Source organism: Panicum virgatum, chromosome 7N, assembly GCF_016808335.1.
Source record: "Panicum virgatum strain AP13 chromosome 7N, P.virgatum_v5, whole genome shotgun sequence".
NCBI classification, from domain to species: domain Eukaryota; kingdom Viridiplantae; phylum Streptophyta; class Magnoliopsida; order Poales; family Poaceae; genus Panicum; species Panicum virgatum.
The window spans coordinates 19,378,071-19,395,429 of NC_053151.1; the positions used below are offsets into that span (position 1 = coordinate 19,378,071).

The 17,359-nt window shown below is 48.4% G+C and overlaps 1 long non-coding RNA gene across 1 annotated transcript; it reads right to left on the reverse strand.

Moving 5' to 3' along the window:
- Positions 1-10,645: 10,645 nt before the first annotated feature.
- On the reverse strand, positions 10,646-14,501 carry LOC120680663. Its single transcript, XR_005677757.1, has 4 exons — positions 12,757-14,501; positions 11,867-11,915; positions 11,665-11,759; positions 10,646-11,565 (listed from the first exon to the last, which is right to left on the reverse strand). It is a non-coding gene; the product is annotated as an uncharacterized LOC120680663 (long non-coding RNA).
- Positions 14,502-17,359: the final 2,858 nt, after the last annotated feature.

Sequence of the window (17,359 nt, forward strand, 5' to 3'; positions counted from 1 at the left end):
CTGGTGGGAAAGCCGAGAGGCGACTCATGAGTCCATGACATCGCATATTCGCATGCATGTTTTCTACTACCGGAACGAGCTAGCTATATATCTTGTGCCACTACTATATCTCCTAGGTATTTACATGGGGGCTGAGTTATGCGTGTTCATGGCGAGGCCTCTGGGTGTGTGTGCGCACTGATGAGTGTGTTTGAGTGGGTGTGCTCTGCTGAGCCTAGGATGGCATGTTGACACGGGCAACGGCGAGTTTGTGGCCGTGCATGTAGCGAAGAATAAAATGGATAAACAGAAAATATATCCGCAAGTCTTTTTTTACAAACACAACAGACTCATGGTGTGGGACAAATTCCTCGTTGTGTCCAGATGCTGTCAGTGTGTCCTCGACTCGCTAATACATAGTATATATACATACCCGGGCTTCACAGCCGGGTGCAAGCAGGCCGGCTTCTCTTCCGGAGCTAGCACAATCATCAATTCACCCAGGCCATCCAGAGCCCACTCAGGCCTATCCCAATGCTGGGTCTTATCTTTGGGCCTTGGGCTGATGTCGCAGGGAAGAGGTGATGTGGCAGTCAATTAAATGAGCCAAAGGCAAGACCTAGGTCTTAATCAAGATCTAAGGTCTTCACAACTACTGATACTGTAAGACCTGATTTTATTTTCCCAACCCTGGGTCTTAAGGTGGGTCTTCCCACTCAGGACCTAACCTCAAGACCCAATGCATTGGGAATGTTGGGTTTTAAGTTGGGTCTTCCCACTCAAGACCCAATACATTGGGAGTGGCCTCATGAGTCGTGAGCAACCATGACGGGTCACCGGGATCGGTCTGGATAGCTCCAACGCCAGTGAAATGCATTTATCAGTTCACTACGGACATGCCGCCACTGGTGCACCGGATCTCCTGGTAGCCGCCGGTTGGGGGCTTGGGGCTGTGCCACTGGAGCTGCCATCCATCAGGCCCGCACATCACACGCTATTAAGGTTGGCAATAGTGGGCTATATGTTTTATCGGAGGGCCATCAAAATCGCTATATTGGCGCTATAGCGCCGCTATAGCCCGCTATTGCCAACATTTTTAATATCGGGTTAAACATCGCGTGGCTTCTCTCCCAGCGCTATAGCTGCGCTATGGCCTGCTATGGCCAACCTTGCACGCTATATGACGGCATCCGCCGGAGCCCATAATATGCTAGCATTTGGACATGGTAAGAAATCGATCCCGCAGAGGCGCACGGATTTATGCCGCACAAGGCACAACTGACCTGTGGCTTTCCAGTTTTTTTTGCTATCCACGTGTAGTATGAGTTGTGCTGGAGTGTGGCATATACATATAGGTATTAGTCGTGTTTGTTGTTTTTGAGGAAACGTACCTTGAAACTTGACAAATCTATAATCCATCGTCACTTCTCGGTTCTTGCGTGGTGCCCAACCAGCCTTCCGTGGCACAGCGCCACGCCGGGCCACGGACTGATCACCGACGAAACATGCTGCAATCGTACGAGAACACAAACGAGCGTCTATAAAACGACACTCAAATAAAGAAGATGAAGAGAAGTACTCAATCATTTCCATTTTCAAGGAAGATGTCCCTCAAAATTTTATATTCTCACAGAAACATTTTTGAAAGAAGTTAGTGATGTAGATTCTCTAGATAGAGGAACTATTTTTTTTCTGATTTCTAAAATCTGATAGAATCTAAGAAACATTTCTGACTTTTTCTTTGAATCTATTAATCATTTGGAGATGATTCTCCAGTATCATCGTCACTTCTGGGTTCTTGCGATGAGAGATTCATTGGACCCTTCGCCTTAAGAAAAAAAGAAAAGAAAAGAAACTTAAGAGAGGCCACTGATGCTGCCCCCCGCATGGCATGGTCGACGCGGCCACAGCACGGTGCGGGCCCAACATAGTTTGATCCAAAGGCATATAAAAATGTTACAGAAAGTAAAAAAAAATGACATTGTTCTAGTTCTATCAATCTGTGCTCCTGCACAATTTGTTAATTTTGAGAGAAATTGTCTTTTAAGCTTGTAGATAAATCTAGAAACCATGACTAATTATTTTACGGTACTACAGAATAACCCATGTTTGCCAGCTCATCACTGCACTTGAAACTGACCGGAAATACAACTATTATTGCTGGTTCCTATTACAGCAGTGAAGCACTCGATAGTGAAACATGAAGTTATCACTGCCGGTTGACACGAATCAGCACTGAAACCTAAATTATTACTGCTGGTTCGTGTTACAAACTGCAGTGAAGCCGCGTGTTTCCTTTGATTTTATTCTCACTTCATTCTTCTGAAAATCATCAAAACATTGCTCCAGGAGCTCTAGTAACTATTATAGAATTTTAGGTATGGAATTAAACACGTCTTGGTGAAGATCCAAGGGCTCCAGTGAAATTCATTGAAAATGACAAGGAACATGTTCCGGACGAAGTCGTACATAAAAGATGTTCCGGTACCAAGAAGCGTGAAGCTGATAGTCCATTAGATGAGGCCCACCTGGGGACACTTTATGCCATCCTCTCAAGAAAACGTGGCTCTCAAGCTCATTTGACAGGAACGACATATAACAAGGATGTCTCTGGTCTCCCCGAACGAGAGTGGACCGAGTCAATCTAGAAGTGACAAACAGAGATGCTGACGTGGATGCACTATTCTATTTGGAAATTCACTAGTTTTATTACTGATGTTCGTTGCTACCCTCTCTTTTTCTTCTATGTCAGCAGTGACCTGAACCACACTCTCTCTGTAGAATTAGATTCCCAATCATGCAAAAAATCGGTTAGATCAGCAGGCTCGTCCCCAGACACGCACTCTAATTCATAAAGAAATACTCCCTCCGTCCCAAAAAAAAGTTCATGAAAGGTTTGGGCACGGGAATTAAGGAAGAGGAGAGAGATAGAGAGTGCATAGGAAATGAGGAGGATTGAAGGAGGAGAGAGATAGACACATACTCTCCCTATGGACTTTTTTTGTGGGACAAATTTTCAAACCCTTCATGGACTTTTTTTTTGTGAAACGGTGGTAGTAATAAAGAAAGAAGAAAACAAGTTCATGGAAGTAGGAGACCACTATTATGTTGACTCAACGGGCCTAAGAACGTCGTTCCTCTTTACAGAAGTTGAGTCCGAGCGAGATGCCTCGGCTGGACGATGCAGGTTTGCCTAAGCTACCTCATTCTTGCTATTCTTGTGAGAAATGATATTCTTGAGAATAGGGCCCAGAGAGTGCCAGTCTATGAAGGGAATTCTTCGATTCTGGGTCGGATCATGGGTCAACTTAATAATAGGCACACACCCCTCTGCTCCAAAAAGGTTATCGAAAAGATCTTGTAGACTGAAAATCCGCGGGTTTACCGTAATAATCTGTTGACCAGGGCGCTTCGCTTCGAGAAAGTAGGAAACAGTAGGCTTGCCGGTTGAAAACACGAAATGAGAGTGATGGTCGTACGAACCGATGTGTTGGACGGGAATTTTGAAGCAAATAAATTATTTGATACTTTCAAATGATCTCAGATGAAGAAATGATATACATGAAAGTTGTAAATCTTGACTAGATTAACAACTTCGTAGTTGACAAGATTTTTATTTGAGGTCATTTTGGAACCGAAACATATGCTACAAGTTTTAGATCTATTTTAACAAATGAATTTCTAAAATTTTAGAATTTGTAGTTGACAAGATTTTCATTTGAAGTTATTATAGTTTCCAAATGGGTAATACAAGGTATTGTAAAGTGATGTCAAAAAGCAAATATCTCATCTTTGTACACATCTGATGGTGTAGTTGGATGGTATGGAAGGATCGCGCGAAGCTGGAGGTTGCGAGTTCGAATCATGGAAATTGTGTTGCATGCACAAAAAATCACGCGAGTGATGGGGGATATTTGGAAAATTTCAAATATATTTTTTTTATTTTTATTCATAATAAAAATATTATTTAAAAGTTATCCACTGGCAGTGAAGGGTGTACCATTACTACTCGTTCGTATTACAAACTAGGAGTGATAGTGCCTCCACTGCCGGTTGTAGATCCGACAGTGATGCCAGGTTTTGACCCGGCACAGAAGGCTGGTTCCAAGTAGTGATTAAATCTTTTGACCATATGAAACTTTGATTTTTATCTGAAACTTTAGCTTCCAAATAACATGGTTTTATGGTCCAACATTGGTAACAACTAGTGCCCTATACATAGAATGCACTGTGAAAACCCCATATTGATTCAAAGACCATATGGATGTCTTTCTTTCATCTTGGACGCTTATTACTCGAGCCACTAAATGGTGCCAATCCAGTAAATTATTGCTAGCCAAAGATCTTCTAAAAGATATATTCAAAGGATTAGCTCGAAGAACCACACTAACAAATACACTTCCCTTTCTCACAATGTTATAAAATCCTAGGATATTGGTCCCTCAAGGCTACTTTGGCTAGCCAAGTATCCTCCCAAAATCTTATTTGAGTTCCCTACTCAGTGTGAACTTACCCAAACTCAAACTTTTGTTTGACTTTCATTAAGCTAGATCAAAAGTGAGAGTTGCCGGGCATATATTCAACATGTGTAATAGTTTTGTGCCTCAAATACTTTTTCCTCAGGAGAGTTTGTCATACCTCTCTTCATTCATAAGCTTTAAAATCCATTTACTACTCCTATTTTGCACATCAAGAATAAGAATTCCTGAACCTCCTTGATCTTTCATGTGAATGCAGAGTACTTCATCTAGTGAGTATGTACTTCTTTTTATGCTCATCACTTTGTCAAAAGAAGCTAGACCTGTAGTAGTCTAAATTCTTTAATTCCTCATGTGGTAATTTAAAGAAAGATAGCAAAAAAAAGGATAGATTACTATGAACTATAAATTAATGAGAAATAATTTATTTGCTCATAACCGAAAGCATCTTTCCTTTCCAGCAACACTGAGTTTCTTTTGAACCTCTTTGACTTCTTTCCGATCCACATTTCTAAAGTTTTCTATGATGTATAGGAATGCCTCAAATCCACAAAGCAAAAGCTTCATGTTCTTTGCTTGTTCAATATTATTCTTGGTAAAAAGGTTAGTATCATCTGTGTATTACAAAACAAAAAGACCATCATCTACCGATGCTTGATCCGGATTGTCTTATTTGTAGTCGAGTAGGATTCCATCTTTACAAGGATACGTGAGAGACGTACCTCCATCAGGCACCTTGTAAAAGCCTAGATGGGTCCGATGTACGTTTTTGTTCCGTCGAATTTGATGTATATAAAACCAAGTTACACAATATACCAAAGTCGCGAGTAAAGCTTTGTTCGCTGGTGCAGTGGCAGCTTGCACCTTTGTAATATCCAACGATACGGTGTTTAACCCTGTCCTTACTGACGTGATTATATACTTGTGTTTTCCAGCAACTCAGATGGACACGGACATGGTTAGACCGGAGTAACCGAAGGCGTAATGCGTTTGGATGATTGGAGCATTGGACACACAGTCAAAACAGGACTCGATACTGTTTCCGTGTTTAGCAAAACATATCATTCGTAACTGATTTCCCAACCGTATTAAACTATTTTCTTATTTACTCATTTCATAAATATGAAAAGTTCTGACGTCATCATTAAGGTTTTTGTTCTTTTTTATTAATACTACCACCGTTCGTTCCCGACCATTTCTCATCATAATTTTCATCGCCGACACCTAGTTGTCATCATAATAGACACTATCACAAGCTCTATATAAGGGGTCCCTACCGCATACTCATAATCATACGCGGTTAGCAAACCAAGATGGCTGAAAATTCACCAAAGCACATGATCACAGCAGCGGGCCTAGCCGCGAAGGCTAAGGCCAAGGCGGTGCCACAATGTGGTGTCTAGGCAGACGGCGCCTTGTGTGCCAACAGTCTATGCTGCAGCCAGTTCGTCTTTTGCGGGTCCAGCACGTCCTACTGTGGTCTTGGCTGCCAGAGCAACTCAGATCGATTTCTTACTGTGTCCAAATGCTAGCTTACCATGTGCTCCGGTGAGTGATGCATGGCAATGTATAACGTGTGATGCGCGGACTAACATGGCAGAAAAATGGATTTCCCCAGTACATGCGGCCGCACGTATAATATTCGCCATGCCATGCATCACCTATTCACCTATCAGGTCGGCTACTGGAAACGTTGTTTAATATTTTCATAAACCAGTCATGTGCCTGGTGAGGCAGCTTCCCTCCCAAGCATAATGTCTCACCTTGTTTCCTTGTCCACAATCCAAGTGACTTCTCTGGCCTCAGCCCCAAGTGTTTCCTTTTTTCCAATTGGTTTCCTTTTTCCTCTACTTGGGCAATGCTGTAATTATCACCCTAAGTAGGGTTTCTGCTTTCTCAAAAATCCTAGAAATTAAAAACTTTGTTTATAATTAAGGTCATTGTTTGCTAGTGTGAAATATTTGGAGTTACATGGATTTTAATTTGGATCTACCTTGTTTATTCGAATTCGATTTGGATTTATTTTATTGCATGAAATTGTGTGGAAATTAAATTGAGGTGTGCCCCTCAATTTAATTTCAAGAAGCTGACCCTTGTGTGTGCTTTAATTTGAATTGAGCCATTCAAATTAAAGCCAAACCTCAAACAAGTCCTAACCTGTCTTAACCCCTAACTCGATCCAAACCCGTGACCAAACCCGAGCTCTAACCCGAGCCCGTTACCCGGTCCAAACCTTGGTCCAGTCCGGCCTGAACCCGAAACCCACCTAAACCCAGTTGAACCTCAGCTAGCCATCTGGCCTGTTAACCCAATCCAACCTGGACCGGCCCAGCTGGCCCTTCTCCATCTACCCGCACAGCCCAACCGACCCAACCACCGTCCCACAGCCCAGGGCGCTCGCGCGCGGACGCACGCCCAGCCAACCCGCTCGCCCTCCACCTCGCCCTGTGCCGCTGCCATCCCGGGCCCGCCTGCCAGGGCAAACTATTCCCTTTTCCCTTCCCTCTCGCCGCAACGCGCTGCCTGCTTTGCTTTTCGCCCTGCGCGCCGGTGCTGCCCGCCCCGCGCTCGCGTCACCTGCCTGCTCCACTCCGCGACAACACGCGGAGGCCGCCGCACCACCTTTTCCTCTCTGCCTCACCTTATGCCGCGTGGATGCCGCCGCGGCCTCAACCACCCGCGCACCCACGCCATCGCCCCCGCCTCGCGACAAGGCTCCGCAACCGCCTGGTCGCCGCACGCGCGATGCCCACTGGAAAGCCGGCTGCCCTCTGCCCGCCTTGTCTGCTCCCTGTCGCCCACGCCTTGCGCGCCAAGAACCCACCGCGAAGGCCCCGGATGCCTCCACGCGTCCCGGCGCGCACGCCAAAAATCGCCGACCGTCCGCACTGCTCAGCCCCGTGAACCCTAGAGCTAACCCTATAAAACCCCAATCCGCCATCCGCGGTGGAAACCCTAGCCAATTTGGGGTTCCCCCCTCCCAGCCGCCGCCAATCGAAGAGAGAAGAGGGAACAGAGGAAAAGAGAAGAGGAAGTGAGGAGCGCCGGAGGGAGAAGGAAGAAGAAGAAGGAGAGGAAGAGGAGGAGGAGGAGCACGCCGAGCACCCGCCGCTGCGTCCAGAGCCGACATCGCGAAGGAAGAGGTGGACGCGCCACCACAGAGGAGCTTCGCCACGCCGGCACCCCGATCGGCGACATCGATGAACCCGCTCTGCCTGCACTGCTCCGACTCTCCACGGCCACGCCTCACCCCTGCACCACCTTTGTCTACCCCGAACCCGCCGGTAGGTGCGGGCAACCCCTGCCTACCTTCGTGTCTCCTGCTTGGTGTCGCCGTAGCCCCGTTCCCGGTTCTATTCGCCGCCGCCGCGGCCACTCCATACGTGTGTCGCGTGCGTGTGCGCGTGCATTAGCACCTAGGTACAGGCCGTTGCCTTGCCTTGACGCTGAACCGAGCCGTTGTAACCACGCCGCCGTGGCCCCGGCAAGCCGGGTGCTCGCATGCTTGCCCACGCCCCTGTCCCGCCTCGCTACGGCCCTGCCTCGCGCGGTGGCCACGCACACACACAACCCGCCGCGGGCCTTGCCTGCATGCGCACAAACCAGCACCGGCCGCGCACACGCCCTTGCCTCGCTACCGCACGCACGCCTTGTCCAGCGTGCCCGCGCACGACCCTGTCCTACCCAGCCGCCTTGGCCTCGCCGCCGTCGCAGTTCGGCCTCGCCGGAACGCCGCGCAGCGGCCACGCTGAGGACTCGACTTTCCGAGCACCCGTAAGCGCGCACGGCCAACCCACCTTGCCGCTCGCGCTCCGCACTGTGCCGCAAGCCTCGCCCTTGGCCGCCGTCCTAGCCTCGTCAAAGAAGCCGACGTGCCGCGCCCACGACGTCGCACACGCGCCGCGACCTGCGCAGCCGAGCCCCGCTCCACCTTGCCTTTCTGGGCCGCGCGCGACGCGTTCGCGCCGCGCCTTGGGCCTTGCCGCCCCAAACCGCGCATGTTTATTTTGTACTACTAGAATCATGCTTGCTACCTTGTGCCACTATTATATGTGTCCTAGTATTTATTATATAGGGCCGCCTGAGTCATGCGCGTTCATGGCGAGGCCGCTGGTTGTGTTATGTCATGTGTGTTGAGTGCATTTGAGTGGCCTTGTTTTGCTGAGCGTGGGATGGCACGTAGACGCGGGCCTGTGGTCGTTAGTTTAATTTGTGAGTGGGTGCAACCAGTGGCTGCACATTTTTAATTTCTTAAAAATAAATGGATTTTCCCAGTACATGCGGCCGCACGTATAATATTCGCCATGCCATGCATCACCTATTCACCTATCAGGTCGGCTACTGGAAACGTTGTTTAATATTTTCATAAACCAGTCATGTGCCTGGTGAGGCAGCTTCCCTCCCAAGCATAATGTCTCACCTTGTTTCCTTGTCCACAATCCAAGTGACTTCTCTGGCCTCAGCCCCAAGTGTTTTCTTATTTCCAATTGGTTTCCTTTTTCCTCTACTTGGGCTTCCTCCATTGTCGGCCCATCTTCCCTACCGGAAAGACAGCAAGCAAGCCTAAATTCGCTAACGTACGTTACCGCGTGACATGGTCGCTGACCACGTCACGTGTGTCACCGAAGCTGCGTGTCCGCCACTTCCGCCCCTGCAGAGGCCGCACGACGGGTACGTGCCACTTCCACGCTTAATCCTGGTACGCAAGCGGGGTGGCAACGGCATTGGATGGAGTGCGGGGGAGAAGGGTCAAGCTGGAGAAAAAGAAACAGCGACAGGGTTGAATGGCATGATAAATAGAGGTTGCGGCGACGACGTTGGATGGCGCACGGGGAAGCAAGAAAGGGTGGCTTCGGCGTTAGACGATGCGCGAGGGAGAAGGATGAAGCTGAAACAAGAGGCGGCAGCGGAGTTGGATGACCCTCCTCAACGGAGAAAATGGCAGCGGGCGGCATTAGATGGCCAGCAGAAAAGGAGCTTGCCTAGGCAGGGTGCCCTGAGCGGGCAAAGGCATGATTGCCACATGCTAAGGAAATTTTTTTGAAAAAAATCAAGAGTAATGCTAAGCTTAAAAAAATGCCCTATAGAAATCCTATTTACGTGATGATAAGGATAGAGAAAAGAAAGAAAACATGATGATGTGGATGGCAATAATCATGCAAGCTGATTTTCAATCAAAAATGAAATTGTCCCACGTGGATGTATTTCCATGTTTGTCAGCATGTAAGTAAGATTTCTGTAAAAAGTTTTATAGCTCTAGCATTACTATAAATTCTGTGAGGCAAAAATCGATAGCACTACGTTAGCATACCACGAGATTCATAACTCTAAGTGGACAGTATCAGATGCAACCTGCGGCCTCACATGCGCCATGTGCCCCAAGCCCCAAAAGGCTACCAGGGCCCAGGAGATCCGGTGCACTAGTGGCGGCATGTCCCTAGTGAAACAATGAATATATTCTATGAGCTTGTTTACAGCGGTTGTACAGTACCACCGGTCCCATCTGGTACCATTACTTTCTGAATATTTCTAACCATTGATTAAAAGATAATAATAAAAATATATATTTAAAATATAAATAATTAGCCAAGGGTAATATAGTAATTGGTGTACCCTATACTAATACATGTGTATATCATGTTATGTATATACCATTCACCACATATTAATAGATGTATATACCTAGGTCATAGGTCATACACTGTCTGTTCTAGTCTGCACACACGCCGCAACGACGCCCCGACTCCGGCCGTCTCGCGCTGCCACCCTGGCTACACACGCCCTGGCTCCGGCCGTCCTGTGCCGCCACCTCGGCTCCACGTTTGTGTTGTGCCGGCATCGCCACCACCGTGACCCCCCGCAGGCGACCCCGGCATTGACCTCATCGGGCGCCACCGCCCCCGCCCCTGCAGTGCGCCGCCGCTGGTGCCGCCGAGGGGAGTCACCTTCGTTCGCTGCTTCCCAAGGAGCCCCATACGTGTGCCGCCGGCACCTCAAATCGTCCGCCCAGGCAGCCAGTCGCCGCTCCTGGTTTCAGAAGAAGCCAGACTGCTAGAGGAGAAATAATCCGAACCTGAAAGAAAAAAAATGGACGTGTTCTGTTCTAATTGCCGCTCTGATGATTTTCATATACTAGATGAGACCCCACGGCAACTGCCGCGGGGGCTAGGTAGATATACATGTAACCATAAAGAAGTCATTGAGTCAGTTTCTTTCACTGAGGGAGTTCTCTACAGCTAATTTGAACAGCATATACAATATCCAGTACGAATCTAAATAGGTCCCAAACTACATGCTCATTCATGTTAATAGTTCTTCGCTGTACGGAGGAGTAAGCATCTGACCATCAGTTCCAAAATTGACTTGTTGCAAAGCATATATATCAATAGTCCAATAGATGAAGCCATGGCCGTTTTCCTATTCACAAACTGGTTGCAGGCAACATAGAAATCCCTAATCTTTCCTCCTATAGGAAGCAAGTGAGTAACACAATAGAACGTGGAAAATTCAAAGGTACCCTAAGATAGATTTAGTAGCAATGCAACTAAATCCCCTAAAAACATATCATTTATATATACAATGTTGTATATAATATGAATACTAAGTAGCCTGACATTGCAAGCAAATTGTGGATATCACAATATGTAACAGCTCATATATGAAGGTTATAGAAAAAGAAGAAGAAGAAAAAAAAACAGGTTGGCACTCTATGACTCTACAAGCTACAAACACTCACTACACATGATATCTGACCAACAGGACCCTGTTGCTCATTTGGTACAGAGTGGTTAAATAGAAGAGCGCATAAAGAGTAAATAAGCAAAAGGAAATTAACCATCATTCCTCCACAAAATTTGAACCATTGTAGTACCTCATAATAGCAACGTTGTCATTGTGTGTACAGAAGCTTCATCAAGTAGTACGTTAAACACCATCAGCACAAACATTGACTACAATTAAAAATATTTCACTGAATGTGCAGAGAGCTGTGAGCATACCAGCAGGATGATCTGATAAATAGTGCTGTGCAGACTGCCAAGAGTGCATTAGTGCGGAATGCTATGGAAACTTCATCAAGAAATGAATTAACATCACCTATAAGCATTGGCTGTAATTTAAAACATTCACTGAATTATTTGAGATAAGAACATAGGTCATGCTAACTCATTGTAAGAAACAAAAAGAGCAAGCATAGTACATCACTAACCATGAACTGAGCAAACACGCATGGCCGTCTATGCCGTTGATTTGCCTTCAGTTTTCCCGGGGGGGGGGGGGGGGGGTGAAGAAATGATATCAATGCTGAAGCAACCATAGCAGAGAATAGGAATCAGGCCGTAGTCACTATTGGCCAGTGACGGAATGTTTTTTTGGGGGAAAAGCCAATAAAAGTGATCTCTTAAAGTCACCTTGAAGCTACCCTCCAATTGTGTTTTGAGAGTCAGAGTGCTGGACCATCTACATAGAAATTTCAGTAATCTAATCAGCTACACAGATTGAAAAAATATAAGAAGAGATGGTAAAATCATGTATAAGCAGAGTGTAAGTTGTTGTACAAACTACAAACAAACTGGTATCCGATTGCACAATACATGAAGGATGCAGCAATCTAATAAATATGTTTACTGCACTGAAGTTTACGAAGAGCATCAACTATCGGCCAAAACATTAGTGCATTGTATGACAGGTCACTGAGTTTAGTACAATAGCAATTTGTCACCAGGAAACATGACCAAAGACACTACAATTATTTTACCATTCATGTATCCCTCAATCTCTATATAAAGTAATATCACTAACTTGGAGACCAGAGCTAAGCATGTAGCCACAACCGTCAACCCAACTGCATATGCAGCAGTAATTCGTAACCAGCAACCAGAATTTAGTACGGAAAGAACATAGAATTCACTGCAGGTTTAAATCCCAAGCCCGATGCTTAGTAGCCCTTCATGCTTCATTCAGACTATCCTCGAATCTTGTTTAAAATAAGGACCCATTACTTTCAAACCGATTCAGTGCACCAACCTGTATTAAGATGGATAGCTAGAAACATGTGTTGAATGGGACAGCCGAAAATATCACAAAAAGTTAAACTGAATAAAAAGTAGGTAAATAAAATTGGTTAAGGATAACGCAAAAAATAATCCTGGAAAAAACATCACCAAAAACTACCTGCCTTCATACTTTTCGTAGACTAAAACATGTAATTTCGTTAGAACCAAGCAATCTCTGAGCGCACCCTAATAATGTACACATGCTAACCAAAATATACCTATTGGTATGAGTGTAAATAGGGCACCTGTAGCAGCGGAGATCCTGAAGTCCAATGCATCATGGAAGCAGTCCAAGCGTTAACAGGATGGTGGGCTAAGGCGACCGATGTGGTGGCAGCCGGGGAGAAGGAAGTTTCCAGCGGCAGCAAATGGTCGGCGTCAGTGCAGATCTTCAGGAATCGAAGGGGAGAGAGTTGGGGCAGATCTGGAGGGGGGTCGAGGGGGAGAGAAAGCTCCGGAGGTAGAGATGCTCATGATCCCCGCGGGTATAGGCAGGAGCCGGATGAGATCGATGTTGCTGAAGAAGAGAAACGCGTGTGGATCGGGGGAAGGGGATGGATCAATCGATTGGAGGAGGGCAGAAAGGAGAAAGCGCCTGGGAGATGTGCATGCAGAAATAGTAAAGGGGATCGAGGGCTGGCCTGGCAACAGGTTCGACAACCGTCCCTCGAAATAGGAGTGAGGGATGGTGAAGGATGGGCACGTACCGGCCGAAACTTGCGCGAGCAAAAAGCTTGGCGAGCATCCAAAACCATGTCCAGGCCTCGGCAAATCATTGAACCATGGTAATCCCATCGAGGGAAGGCTACGAAGCCCTCGGGTCCTTTGGTCGGACCCGGGAACTATATGGATCGGTTGCCGAGGGTTTGCGTGACGGCTTCCAGCTAAGCCCCAGTGGGAATCTCTCGGCGAGAAACCCGGTCACCACCTGGAACGTCCGAAAGGACGCCTGTTAAATTAAACTCCACCGAGTGTAATGCTTCGGTACCGCCGAGGTAAGCGTGAACTCAAGCTTCGCGATCCTAATCGAACGGGATAAAAGGTGAAGTTCGAACGAAAAGAAAAGAGTGCAAAGCTCGAACGATCAGCAATGGAAAGCAAGACATTCACTGCGAATTAAGTAAGATCGAATAACAACAAACTCCAATTACACAAGCAGTGAAGGAAAAAGCTTCCTATTACAAAAAGGAAAGAACGACATTTTAAAATAAAAGAAGGCCACCCCACGAACGGGGGAAACGCCGCGACCCTAAGAAGGCGAAGATCCAGGACAGGGAAGCTGTGGAGAAACTATCGGCACCAGGTGCCAATAGGGGCTCCACCGCTCCCCCGACCTCGAGGATCCCGCCCGTCGCCGGGTTCGCACACCGCCGCCGCCACCTACTCGTTCGGGAAGAAGGCAGGGGCGGAGACGACGTCCTCGATGCGGACGAGGGGGACGAAGAGGCGCGCTGGGCCGGCGTGGTCCCGGTTGAGGTCCTGAACGCGCTCGTCGAACGCGTCCTGATCGAGGTCATTCGCCGGCTCGACCGGCTCCACCTCAGAGAGGTCCTCGCCGGATCTCCCCTCCATCACCGCTAGCGCAGCGGCGGCGCCGTGCCTCATGCCGTGGCGCGCAATCTGGCGTGCGCGGCACGGAACATCCAGGAGGCGCTCCACGACCGAGTGCCCCCGCGTGTATACGGCCTCGGTGGCCGTCATCGCCGTGGACTGGAGCTCCGCCAGCTGGTACCCGAGCACTGGGGAAACGAAAAACGCAAGTGACGAGAAAACCCTCTGGGTACATACGAAAATAGGGGAAAGCAGAGTACTATACTTACCCTCCTCCCAAGCGTCGGCGAGCTCGCGGTTGTGGTGTAGGGCCTCCTCCGCCCCCGCCTGCGCCGTGCGCGCTGCATCGCGCTGCGCGCGTAGCACGTCGCACTCCCTCCGCGCTGCATCCCGCTGATCGCGGTAGTGGACGACGAGGCCCTCCGCCTCAAGAAGCGCCGCCCGCGCGCCATCGCGCTCCCGGCGGAATAGGTCGGCGTCGGCTCTCGCCCTGAGGTGGGCGGTGAAGTGGTTCTCCAGCTCATGGCGGAGCCGACAAGCCCCCGCCGCGGAGAGGCTGGAGTCACTACTGCCACCGCTGCTGCTGCTGCCGCCGCCGCCGCTGCCTCCGCCACTGGGAGAACTGGCAGCAGCACGCGAACTACCGGCGCCGGCATCTGATGGCTGGCCGGCGTGGAACACCCCCCTGGTCAAAGAGATGCCACTGCACGATGATCAGAGGAGAGGCATAGAAACTTATGATTTGGGGGCGACAAACTCTAGAGCAATCTTCAACTTACGCTCGCCCCAGGAGCCGGCGCTGTGAGCCGCGCTCACTGCCGGGGGCGCCATCCGCCGGATGCTTCGACGCCGTTGCAAAAGTATGGTGTTGGAGAGTGAGTGGGGGAGAGGAGCCGAGGTTGAAGATGAACGGTGAGAAGACGATGGTGCACGAGATGGATTGATCGAACCATCCCCTGTATTTATACACGGAACGCACGCGCGTGCATGGGCCCGGGCCTCCTCAGCTTCCGCAGTGGGAAGGGCGGGGTGCGGGTAAACTTCTTGGTGCATGCGGGCAGCTCGCCTCCCCGAGGAGGGAACCGCTCGTTAATGCGCTGGTGGTGCAGCGCACACGAACCTACTCCAAGATGCCGCGAAGGAGGTGGTTATCATCATGATCGGAGGAACCCTATGAACGTGCCGTCGTGTCGTCGCAGAAGTTGCAGGGACTCGTGAAACGCACGACCGGGAACTGTGCGGCCGATTTCGAAAAGCAAAATGACCGGACTGCCCCGGTTGCTCGCTGCTGCGCTGGCCCAGTCGCTAGTCAATGAGTCAAGGGTGCGAAACCCATAGGCGTAAGCGGAATTAAGCCCTCGTGAGAATGCACGCATTCTCGCGAAGGCTTTGGGACTAGAGCCATGGATGCGTCACGACGGCGCATCCCATGGAAAAATACCGACAAGCGCTAGCTTTAATCTTTCGTGGGTATTTTCTTCTTGTTCCTCGAGTTTCATTATTTCGTTATGGCATGTACAGACTCACTTATTGAGGTCAATATAGGTATTACTCCAACAATCCAGTGCAGGAAACGAAGGAAATAAAGATGAGATTTCATTGATACTGAAAAGGATGAAAGGGGAGGGAATTTTTCTGCAGGTGAATGAAATTTGACCCAGGAGCCAGGAAGACGACTTCTGGAACTGAACAATCTATGTAACTGTTTGGTGTGCGCTTGGTTAGGAAATTGTCTACATGTCTACAGCCTCTCCTTTTAATTTGCAAGAAAAAAATGTTGAATATTTAATCAACTCAATTAGACAAGTCCTTGGCGTGTTAATGTCCATTACAGCAAATGGATTTAAATCCCTGCAGAATTCTCGAGTAGTATGTTTTGTTAGGCCTATCATAGAACTTAAGCTAGGCAGACTGAGGTGACAAATGGTGTGACCTATGCAGATTTTTTCTTAGGGTTCAGTTCAGGCTAGGATCTGTCATATAGCAATTTGCATAACTGACAATGATGCTTCTGTTCATTCTGCACTGTTCTTTCAGACTACCCATGCTATAATATATATACAGCCTGCATACCTGTCCTGTACTACTATTTTTATGTTCTTACTTTAAGCCCAGACCCTTTGGTGAAGATTGATTCACAAGGTTCAAAAAAGCGCTACGCGCTGAGCGCGCGCTCGAGCCGTGAAAAAGCTTAAGCGTGCTTAAGCGTTATTACGCGCGATTAAGCGTTTTTGCTAATATTGTTAAAAATCTAATTATATAGCTTAAAAAAGGGGATAGGTGTCTTACAGTAGTAATTTCTTGTCTCTTGTCCTCTTCTTTTCTTGAGAGCAGGTGTACCTACACAAAGTGCAACAAAATAATTAGTTTCTTAAGTGCTGCTGTGCTGTGCTCCCCTGCTCCCCTGCTGTGCTATGCTGCTCCCCTTCGTGTGCTCCCCTCCCCTGCTGTGCTGTTGTGCTCCCCTGCTGTCCTGCTCCCTCCGTGTGCTCCCCTCCCCTGCTGTGCTGTGCTGCTCCCCTGCAGGCGGGGGTTGGCGGGGCGGGCAGCAGATCAGGAAAGCAGAGCAGGCGGCCTGGCGGGGCGGGCAGAGCAGAGCAGGCCTGGCGGGGCGGGCAGAGCAGAGCAGGCGGCGGCGGGGGAGGGGTGGGGCGGGCAGCAGGAGAGGAGAGCAGAGCAGGCGGCCGGGCGGCGGCGGGGAAGGGCCGGGGCGGGCTGCAGAGCAGAGCAGGCGGCCTGGCAGCGGCGGGGGAGGGGCGGGGCGGGCAGCAGAGCAGATCAGGGAGGCGCCACGCTTAATTGAGCGCTTAGCTGCTAAGCGACGCGCTGACCCTCCGCTCAGCGCTTAACCGCGCTTAATCGCGCTTTTTCGAACCTTGTTGATTCATGAATATACCTACTAGCTTAAGTCGATTCATAGTTTGGTTAAAAAAAAGTTGATTTGATTATTTGTTAGTTTGTTCACCAAATTGGAAATTACACATGCGTAATACATGTGGCATCGTACAAGGGATGTCGCTGCTGTAGTGGCAACATGGAATAGCAGATCATAAGAGTGAAGGTACAATGAATTGTGGTATCTTTACACAATTGTGGGGCAACGGTGAACTTCCTTCACTTGCTGTAATCCTCAATCACAAATTTTTTGTGCTATATATAGTAGGGACGAGCTAAAACTGAGGAAGGTTTAAGAAACTGGCAAGGGCTTTTTTTCTATTGCAGGGTCAGTTTACCCCTTTCTCAAATATGTATTGTATATACGTTGAATTTTCTTTATTTTGGCATTGTTTGATTGAT